Genomic DNA, 11,472 nt, shown 5'->3' with positions numbered 1-11,472 from the left:
CAAATGGATGGCTGGGTTGCACCGTATCTCCCTTGATTCGGAACTCCGTCAATTCACCTCCTTATGGCTACGGATGCAACAAATCAATCTCTCTGCTGATAGAGAGGACTCAATCGCTTGGGGTTGGAATGACTCGAAGGTCTACACGGCAGCATCAGCGTACCAGTGTCAGTTCATCGGTTCCTTTGCCAATTTGCAATCTGACAAAATATGGTCTGCCAAGGTGGAACCCAAGTGCCACTTCTTCATGTGGGTTTGGCTTCGCGGCAGAATACTTACAAATAGCAACATGGAGACTCGTGGGATCCCACACAGTGAGTTTTGCAACCTCTGCGACCAAAGTGAGGAGACACCCTTGCACCTCATCCTGAACTGTCCCTACGCCAACTCTGTTTGGTTCCTGGTTGCTGAAGATTTGGACATTCCTCTGCTCATTCCGCCTGTGCAACCTGCAACCTCCATCCACTTGTGGTGGAATGACTTCGCCTCCCGTCTGGATCCGCGGGCCAAGACTGCTACTATATACACAGCTTGGAACATATGGAAGGAGAGGAATCGCCGCGTTTTCGAGCACAAGATGCTACACGAGTCAGCGGTCCTGCAACTCATCAAACAGGATATTCTTCAACCAACTCTCTCCGCTCATTGGCTCTCGGATGTTGAGAATAGCCCAGAGCCGGAGCCAGATTAATTCCCTGTTTTACCTTCGGTGGGGACCCCTAACATCCAGCTCTGTAATGCAACGTTTGTATGTTCGTTTGCTCCTTCTTAATATATAGGCAGTCCTAGCTGCCAGTAAGCCAGTTCCTCAAGAAAAGGCAATCCAAATACGGTACATTTCTTTTCGGGGATCTAATATGATTCTGGAATATTGATACTCCTACTTCAGCTGGCTAGCCTTTCATGAGGGTGAATCCTATCCTGGATTTGGTCCTACAGGTAATTCCAATTCTGAAGAGCATAGTGTTCTCTCACAGGGATGTTTGGTCTTCCCTCTTAACCTGCAAGGTCAAATGGTGCAACTTTAATTATTATTATTTTTTCGAAAGGGGGGATTCCCCGGCCTCTGCATCAGAACGATGCATACGGCCATATTTATAGATAAAAAAGGTTCAACAAGGTCTTAATGTCTTGCAAAAAAGTAAAAATGGCAAGCTCACACAGAGCAATGGTGCAACTTTAATGATCAAGGGTATGTTCCTCTCGGTGTTCAGACCTTTATTGGTAGATGCTAGATCACTCTATGGATCAGGGTACGATTATTACAACATTCTCTGAGAGAGTTAACTACTAATGAGCCTCTAACTTCCCTTTCCTTGTAGTATATCATTAGTATGCTATTCAACTTTCACCTCATTTTGTAAAACTAACTTGGCACCTTAGTAGTTTGAAGTCATTTACCCTTTCATGTATATAAAGTTTCCAATCTCTCATGCATTTCTTTGTACTTGCTCTGATTTCAGGTACACTTGTATTGCAAGCATACATGACACTATCCCGAATGCGCTCTTGAATGATGGGTCAGGCGCATTTAAACTGAAATACAAGCTGTCAGTTCGAACACTTGAAAGGACTAGTAGATCTAGGAAGATAAATCATAAAGCAGAAAATAAAGATGTTGCAAGAAAGGGCACGGACAAACTGATCCACAACAAATGAGTTGTCAGTAGTAAACGCAATTTCACCTGCAATGTCGCCGTTTACAAACTTGGTGGGACACATCTAGACGCGAGAAAAGAAGTGCTCCCGTCAGGTCATACTCTCTCCTCCTAACCCCTCCCGCGACCCCCGCGTCGCCTTCCCCGGCGGTAGCGGGGGAACCCTAGCCACACCGCCGCGACCCCCTCCCCACCTCGCCCCACCTCCTCGCCGCCGCCTGAGGCAGCCAAGGATGGTGGCGGCGGGGCCTCGGCTGCCCTGACTCTGCGTGGGGAGTATGGGATCTGGAGCGGCGGCTCCTTTGGCGAGCCATGGCAGGCTCCGGCGAGCAGCCGTGCGGGAGGTGGATCTGGCGTCCTGGCCGTGCGGGATCCCAGTGGTCGTTGGCGGCTGGCGGCCGCTTCTGCGGCGGTCGGTGCGCGCGATCTGGCGCCTCCCCTCCTCCCCTGTTCGGTGTGCGGGCCAGCCTGGTCGGACCGTGCTTCCCTTAGTCGCCGGTTCTGTACAGGAGGCGCTGCTGGTGGCGGGGATCTAGTCCGGGTCAAATCCCTAGCCGGACATGATCGACCGCGCCGACGGCGATGCCTAAGGGCGCCGTTTCCTTCCTTGGAGGCGTCGGTATGGACTGATCTCCTCACTCCCCCTTCCCCTAGGTCTCCCGGGCGAAAGCCCTAACTTTGTTGGGCGGCGGCGGCGCTCACGGCGCCGTTCCCTTCTTGAAGGCGCCGCTTTGGAAACCTTGGGGTTGGGTGGCGCTTGTGGGTGGTGGGCGACGGCGGTGGTGCAGACCTATCCTAGCATGGATCTACGTCCGTTGCTTGGAGATGGACTCGCGTAGGTGGAGGTCGTCGTTTGGCGTCGTGGTGGCGTCCATGGCGGAGGACCTTTCAAGGCTCGTGTAGGTGGAGGTCGTCGTTTGGTGTCGCGGTGGCGTCGATGGCGGAGGACCTGCCAAGGTTGACACCTCAATCTGCTCTGAAGATGGACCAGTGAAAGATGGCCGCGACGACACATCTGAGTGTGTCAGACTGGTTTGTTCCCCGGACCCGGTAGATGGCCCGGTCGGGGCCTCCGGCTTTAGATGTTAGGCTTAGGTGAGAGGCCTGGGTATGTGGCCCAGCTTGCACCCCTTCGTCATATGGATAGGAGTAGCGGCAGATGTTGTCAAGATGGCGGATTCAGGCATATTGTAGTTCTATTTTGTAAAGTTCTCGAGAATAATCAATAAAATGACAGCATATATTTTCTAGATGCAGAGACCGGGGGTCAGCCTCTTCTTCTTAAAAAAAGTAAACGCAATTTCAAATACCCAATGAAATTCATGCGGGAACGTAAGCCTTGAAATCTTGTGGTGCTTGCCTTGTATCAAGATCTTGCTTGTGGATGTATATTTTCGTTTGAAATATATGCATCTATGTTTACAGTTTGTACCCGTCTAATATGATGAAAGTTACACACTTGTGAATTGGCAAGACTTATATAGCTTGAATATTTGAATGTAGCAAACAATATGATGTTTTTTACAGGACGAAACAAACACTTCAACGCTGCAAGTATGCAGATACAAGCTTGAGCCGAGACAATTTACTCTGCTTTGGATCGGTAAATTATCATCCCTGCATTTACATATTTTTCATCGGAAAAGTTCCAAGTATCGTCTGGCCGGTGGAACGATCAGCGGCGCCTTCTTCCTGATCAACGTCTTCATGGCCGTGACTCTCTTTCTGGGAGGCATCAACGGAACGAACTCCACCACCTCCTCCTTTATGGACACCGCCGTCGTGTCGAGCTTGGCAGCAGCAGCAGGAGGAGCAGCAGGGTGGACATTTGCAGCAGCGGTGGCGAACCACGGGAGCTTCAGCGCGGCGGCCGCCGTCAGCCGCTTGTCGGGGTTGCATGTAAGAAGACCGTTGAGGACCTCGAATCCCTCCGCGGACAACGTCTCCTCCGGGAACAGATCTCGCAGCGTGCTCTGCTGCCCCGGCACCAGCGGCGGCGGGGCGGCGTGCGGCAGCGACGTGAACCCCGGCCACGTCGTGTCATCTGGCATGCCCACCACTTGAAAGATCCTTTGGAACAGAGATATGAATTCGTCGGCCCGGAAAATCCTCTCGCCCGAGAGTATCTCTGCCATGACGCATCCAAGAGACCATGTGTCGACGGGCGCGTCGTAGTTGTTCGAATTTTGCTGGTAGGCCTTTGGCCCAAAGCCCAACTAAAATTCTGAAATTTTCTTGACCCATTCATGCACACATGTGAGTGAAGTGAGTGAGGCTAAAGTTTAGTCCCACCTCATAAGTTGAGAGAGAGTTGTACCTTTTTATAAGGTGAGCTCTTCTACCACTTGTATGAGCATGACAAGAGGAGACCTACACGCGCGCTCCTCCTCCTCGTCACGCCGCGTCGAGGACAGAGCTATGCACGTTGTCTATATTTTTGCTGTTCGGGAAAAATTAATGAGTCATTAATTAATAATTAACGGACGCGTTAATTACTGAACCGTTTCCGATTCTTTTGGATCGTGACGACTCGGACGTGGGGTTTACTCCCATGACCTACCCGGCCCGCACTATATAGTCAGGCAGACATCTACCCTAGCCGCCGCCGCTTCGTATGGTTTCTCACCACCGTTCCAGATCATTGCGCTGCCAAGCAAGTCTTCTCCATCCCTCCTTTCGGCGTGCACCGGCAGAAGGGACAGCAGGCCTCCGGAACCCCCGCCTCTCGTGATCCTGTACGGGAGAGGGGCGATCAGGTTTTTGGGGAGCGCACTCGCGCGACTGCTGGCAGCGACGACTTCTTCCCCGACCTAGGCAACCTCATCCTCGACGACATGGGCGACAACGTCAAAGCCTGCGGTGCTGCTCCCGCTGCACCGTATGTGATTCTATCCTTCCCGTTCAAGATCATGGTAGAATTCATGTTTCTAGTATGTTCCCTAAATATGATCTGTTCATCTGCTATGCTAGTTCACATGATTAGTTTAATCTCTGCTGCTGTAGTCATGATTTATCTTCTGTTTATTCGGATTAAATCTCGTAGTAATTTGCTCATATTTCCAACAATCCAAAAACCTGATTATAGGCAATTTACTCCGAGTAGTTTTGCTGCGCATCTGAAGCCGCCTGCCTTTAAGGGGGCGCAATATAAGAGGTGGCGCACGAGAGCAGTCTACTGGTTTTAGACCATGGGCTGCTATGACGCCACCAAGGGCAAGCCTGAGGGCGATCTTAATCCGGCACAGCTGGAAGCTTTTGAGAAGATCGATACTCTCTTTAAAGGCGCTCTTCTGAGTGTTCTTGATGACTATTGTGGATTCGTATATGTTGTTTGACGACGGCAATGACATGTGGGCTGCGCTCGAGGCCAAGTTTGGTGCCTCGGACGCCGGCAGCGAGTTGTACGTCATGGAGCAATTCTATGACTACAAGATGACTGATGAGCGCCCTGTTGTACAGCAGGCTCATGAGATACAGTCGCTCGCAAAAGAACTTGAGTACTTCAAGTGTGTGTTGCCGGAGGCATCATTGCCAAGCTTCCACCTTCGTGGAACAATTTTGCTACTTCTCTGAAACATAAGAGACAGGAGTTTTCCGTTGAGGATCTCATTGGTACTCTTGATGTTGAAGAGAAGGCGAGAGCAAAGGACACACGTGCTCGAGTTGCTGAGGGAGGTTCTAGTGCCCACATGGTACAGAAGAAGAACTTCCAGCCCAACAAGTTCAAAAACAACAAGAACAAAACTCAGGGCAAAGGCAAGTTTGATACAAAGAACAAGCCATCACATTCTACCAACTTCAAGAAGAATTCTCATAAGAAGGGGAAGGGACTTTGCCATGTCTGCGGTGATCCTAATCACTAGGCTCCGAAGTGTCCTAACCGCTTTGAGGAGCACGAACATGAGAAGAGCGGCAAGTCCGCTAATGTTGTCATCGGTGATACTGATATGAAGGAATCAGGGTACGGTATTTTTCCTACCATCCTTTCAGTATTCCAATCCCCTGATTGGTTAATTGACATCGGTGCCAATGTACATGTTTGTGCTGACGCCTCCATGTTTTCTTCTTACCAGGCAACAGGGACTTCTCCCGTGCTGATGGGGAACGGGTCACATGCCATCGTTCGAGGTGTTGGTACGGTCGATCTGAAGTTTACTTCGGGGAAGACTGTGCGTCTGAAGAACGTTCATCATGTGCCGTCCATCAATAAAAATCTCGTTAGCGGTTCCCATTTATGTCGAGATGGTTTTCAGTTGGTTTTCGAATCCAATAAAGTTGTAATTTCTAAGTATGGACAATTTGTTGGGAAAGGCTATGAGAGCGGAGGCTTGTTTCGCCTGTCTTTGTCAGATATTTGCACTAAAGTTATTAATAATGTTTGCCACAATAATGAGTCTGATATTTGGCATTCACGACTTTGTCACATTAACTTTGGTTCCATGACGCGGCTGGCCAATATGAATTTAATTCCGAAAATCTCTACTATCAAAGGCTCTAAGTGCCAAGTATGTGTGCAAGCTAAGCAACCTCGCAAGTCCCATAAGACTGCAGAGGCAAGAGACTTGGCGCCACTAGAGCTTATACATTCTGATCTTTGTGAGATGAATGGCGTGTTGACAAAAGGTGGAAAGAGATACTTCATGACGTTGATTGATGACTCCACTAGATATTATTATGTGTATCTTCTGAAATCAAAAGATGAGGCTTTAACTTTCTTCAAAAACTATAAAGCCGAGGCAGAGAACCAACTTGATCGAAAAATTAAACGGCTTAGGTCCGATCGTGGTGGAGAGTATTTTTCCAATGAATTTGATCTATTTTGTGCGGAACATGGTATAATCCATGAGAGGACGCCTCCCTACTCACTTCAGTCAAATGGGGTAGCCGAAAGAAAGAACCGAACTTTAACTGATATGGTTAACACCATGTTAGACACATCGGGTCTTTCCAAGGAATGGTGGGGGGAGGCTCTAATGACTGCGTGTCATGTCCTAAACCGAGTTCCCACAAAGCATAAGACCATGACTCCATTTGAGGATTGGGAAAGGAAAAGATTGAAACTCTCTTACCTACGTACTTGGGGTTGTTTGGCGAAGGTCAATATACCAATTTCCAAGAAGCGCAAGCTTGGACCAAAAACCGTGGATTGTGTTCTTCTGGGCTATGCTTTTCATAGCATCGGCTATAGATTTTTGATAATAAAATCCGAGGTACCCGACATGCATGTTGGTACGATTATGGATTCGAATGATGCAACTTTCTTTGAGGACATATTTCCTACGAAGGATATGTCGAGTTCATCAAATCAGGAGATACCTACTCCATCTAGTGAGGAATTCGCTGTAATTCCTGAACCCACCATTGCGATGGAACACGTTGAGAATCCTGTTGAGGGTGACAATGGAACTCCTGTGAGGAGTAAGAGACAGAGGACTGCAAAGTCTTTTGGTGATGATTTCATTGTGTATCTTGTGGATGACACACCCAGGACTATTTCAGAAGCCTATGCATCTCCTGATGCTGACTACTGGAAGGAAGCTGTTCGTAGCGAGATGGATTCCATCTTAGCTAATGGTACCTGGGAGATCACTGACCGTCCTTATGGGTGCAAACCTGTAGGATGTAAGTGGGTGTTCAAGAAGAAGGTTAGACCTGATGGTACGATTGAAAAGTACAAGGCACGACTTGTGGCCAAGGGTTATACCCAGAAAGAAGGTGAAGACTTCTTTGATACTTACTCACTCGTGGCTAGACTGACCACAATTCGGGTGCTACTATCACTGGCTGCCTCACATGGTCTTCTCGTTCATCAAATGGACGTTAAGACGACTTTCCTCAATGGAGAATTGAAGGAGGAAATATACATGGATCAGCCAGATGGTTTTGTAGTACCTGGTCAGGAAGGAAAGGTGTGCAAGTTATTAAAGTCTTTATATGGCCTTAAACAAGCTCCTAAGGAGTGGCATGAGAAGTTCGAAAGAACATTAACTGCTGCCGGCTTTGTAGTAAACGATGGTGACAAGTGTGTGTACTATCGCTATGGTGGGGGCGAAGGAGTTATTCTTTGTCTGTATGTCGACGACATATTGATCTTTGGAACCAAACTTGATTTAATCAAGGAGGTTAAGGATTTCTTATCTCGCTGTTTTGAGATGAAGGATCTAGGAGTAGCTGATGTTATCTTAAACATCAAGCTGTTGAGAGATGAGAATGGTGGGATCACACTGCTTCAGTCTCACTATGTGGAAATGGTCTTGAGTCGTTTTGGGTATAGCGACTGCACACCTTCTCCAACTCCATATGATGCTAGTGTGTTGCTTCGAAAGAATCGATGGATTGCTAGAGATCAACTGAGGTATTCTCAGATTATTGGCTCGCTTATGTATTTGGCGAGTGCCACGAGGCCTGACATCTCTTTTGCTGTGAGCAAGCTGACTCGGTTTGTGTCAAAACCGGGAGATGATCATTGGCATGCGCTTGAGAGAGTTACGCGCTATTTGAAAGGCATCGCGAGCTATGGGATTCACTACACCGGGTATCCAAGGTTACTGGAGGGTTACATTGACTCAAACTGGATTTCTGATGCTGATGAGATACAGGCCACAAGTGGTTATGTTTTTACACTTGGTGGTGGCGCTGTTTCCTGGAAGTCTTGCAAGCAGACCATCTTAACGAGGTCAACTATGGAAGCAGAACTCACAGCATTGGACACTGCCACTGTTGAAGCAGAGTGGCTTCGTGAACTCTTGATGGACTTACCTATGGTTGAAAAACCAATACCCCCCTATCCTGATGAACTGTGATAATCAAACTGTGATCGTCAAGATAAACAGTTCGAAGGACAATATGAAGTCCTCAAGACATGTGAAGAGGAGACTAAAATCTGTCAGAAAATTGAGGAACTCCGGAGTTATTACGTTGGATTATATCCAAACATCGAAAAACTTGGCAGATCCCTTCACAAAGGGTCTAACACGTAATGTGATAGATAATGCATCGATGGAGATGGGTTTGAGACCCAGCGCATGAGTTGTCCATAGTGGTAACCCACTCTATGTGATCGGAGATCCCGTGAAGTAGAAGTGGGACACAAGCTGTTGGTCAGCTGGGAGGAGAGTATCCCTATATTAACTATCCCACTCCGTGAAGATGCAATACTCTCCTGATCTGCATGGCAGGTTGATACTTATCTTAATGTGTTCCAAGTGGCTTATTCGGGTAAGCAGGGATGTTTTCCTGCAGAACATCTTCTGAGGAACACACCTATATGAATTTGACTGTTAACGTCGCAGTCTGTGAGAATTGGGTGTTCTCTAATAAATTCATGAAAAGGTCCTGGAGTACGACATATACACTCCACCCGCGGGGAAGCCCTGCGGCAGCCCAGTATCGGTCAAGAATTTGTGTGAAACTAGTCTCACAGAAAACTTGTAGTTCAAGGCATAGTCCACTATTCAAGTTGTGATCTAGTGTAGCATAAATCTCTAAGTGGAAGTTCAACTTCACAGTCTCCACTAAGCACCGGTATATAAACAATGTTTTGGAACTAAATGATGAGATGTGCCAATGAGACTTTGTGGGGGATTGTTGGAATTTTGCTAGTAGGCCTTTGGCCCAAAGCCCAACTAAAATTCTGAAATTCTCTTGGCCCATTCATGCACACATGTGAGTGGAGTGAGTGAGGCTAAAGTTTAGTCCCACCTCATAAGTTGAGAGAGAGTTGCACCTCTTTGTAAGGTGAGCTCTTCTACCGCTTGTATGAGCATGACAAGAGGAGACCTACACGCGCGCTCCTCCTCCTCGCTCGCCTCGCCACGCCTCGTCACGACGCGCCGCGCCGTGGGTTGCGGGATTGAGCCGAGCCGAGGACAGAGCTATGCACGTTGTCTATATTTTTGCTGTTCGGGAAAAATTAATGAGTCATTAATTAATAATTAACGAACGCGTTAATTACTGAACCGTTTCCGTTTCTTTTGGATCGTGACGACTCGAACATGGGGTTTACTCCCACGACCTGCCCGGCCCGCACTATATAGTCAGGCAGACGTCTACCCTAGCCAACGCCGCTTCGTATGGTTTCTCACCACCGTTCCAGATCATTGCGCCGCCAAGCAAGTCTTCTCCATCCCTCCTTTCGGCGTGCACCGGCAGAAGGGACATCAGGCCTCCGGAACCCCGCCTCTCGTGATCCTGTACGGGAGAGGGGCGATCAGGTTTTTGGGGAGCGCACTCGCGCGACTGCTGGCAGCGACGACTTCGCGAACGACGACTTCTTCCTCGACCTCGACAACCTCATCCTCGACGACATGGGCGACAACGTCAACGCCGGCGGTGCTGCTCCCGCTGCACCGTATGTGATTCTATCCTTCCTGGTCGAGATCGTGGTAGAATTCATGTTTCTAGTATGTGCCCTAGATGTGATCTGTTCATCTGCTATGCTAGTTCACATGATTAGTTTAATCTCTGCTGCTGTAGTCATGATTTATCTTCTGTTTATTCGGATTAAATCTCGTAGTAATTTGCTCATATTTCCAACAGTAGTCATGTTTTCCGAGGAGCATCTCTGGCGCCCGGTACTCCCCCATGCCAGCCTCCTCCTCGTACGGCGCCGCCTCCGACATGGACATGGCGACGCCGAAATCGCAGATCTTGATGAATCCTCCGGCTTCGTCCCCTCCGACGAGGATGTTGGCAGGATTGATGTCGCGGTGGACGATGTGACACCGGTGCATCTTCTTGGGGGCTGTGAGGAGCTGCCACATGAAGGTGCACACCATGGCCTCCGGGAGCCCGCCGTGCCTCTCGCTCAGGAGAACTTTTAGGCTCTTGCCCTCGACGTAGTCCATGACGAGGCAGAGCTCCTTGGTTACGTAGTCGAGCGTGACGCCGCGGAAGCCGACGATGTGCGGGTGGCCGCCGCACGCCTCGAGGAAGCGGGCCTCCCGCAGCACCTCGTGGGGTCGGCGGGGTCGTGGAGGGACTTGATGGCGACGAGCTGGCCAGTGGCGCGGCACCGCGCCTTAACGACGGTGCCGAACTTGCCTGCGCCGAGGCGCGACTTTTGGTCGTAGTCATAGGTGGTCCCAACGACGACGCACCTCCTCTTCCGGCACATCGCGCCCGGCTGGCTGGCGTGGCCGTCGAGGAACGCGGCAGGCCGCTTGCAAGTGAACGCCATGGGATCAATCGACGTGCTGAACAGAGATGACGGAGACAGGGGAGAGCGCGTCTGACCTAGGAGGAGTGGGGGTGGCGGCGACGAGATGGACGACCGGCAAATACATCGTACGTATATATACACCGAGACGGCTTGGATCGACGGCGGCTCGGTTCCCGTCTTCCAAACGGATTCCGGGAGGAGTTACGGTGGTTGTGCCAACCCGTTTTGTTTCGTTTGCTTGGCGCTTGCGTTCCCGGGGATAACAAGTCAAACTATGTTCCAATCCGATTCCGACCAGCACTGCTTGCAGCCGGCGAAGTATCAGTTTAGCTAGAATGATCTTAGAAAAAAAGTTTAGCTAGAAGTAAGGACGCGTCTAGCGGGCAACCGAGTGCCCGTTAGGATTTCCTGGCAACCTGCTTTATTAGGAAACTTTTGATCCCCCGCATAAAACAGGAAAGGGAATCAAAGCGCCTGAATCCCACCGCGACCAGACCCACCTGGTCCCCTCCCCCTTCTGCCCTCCCCCCTCCGGTCACGTGACTCCTCCCCAACCCAAACCCCACGCCCTTCGCCTCACCACCCGCGACTGTCATTGCCCACCGCCCCTTTTCTCTTCTTCCTCCCTTCCTCCTCCTTCTCCCCCAAGAAAAC

At 49.6% G+C, this 11,472-nt stretch overlaps 1 pseudogene; it reads right to left on the bottom strand.

The window, feature by feature from the left end:
* Positions 1 to 3,292: 3,292 nt before the first annotated feature.
* Positions 3,293 to 10,836, bottom strand: LOC123074439 (putative cyclin-dependent kinase F-2; annotated as a pseudogene).
* Between the last annotated feature and the right edge of the window lie 636 nt (positions 10,837 to 11,472).

The sequence above is a fragment of the Triticum aestivum genome, chromosome 3D (assembly GCF_018294505.1).
Source record: "Triticum aestivum cultivar Chinese Spring chromosome 3D, IWGSC CS RefSeq v2.1, whole genome shotgun sequence".
NCBI lineage: Eukaryota > Viridiplantae > Streptophyta > Magnoliopsida > Poales > Poaceae > Triticum > Triticum aestivum.
The sequence above is the reverse complement of the archived record's forward strand: the minus strand, read 5'-3'. Positions and strand labels throughout refer to the sequence as shown.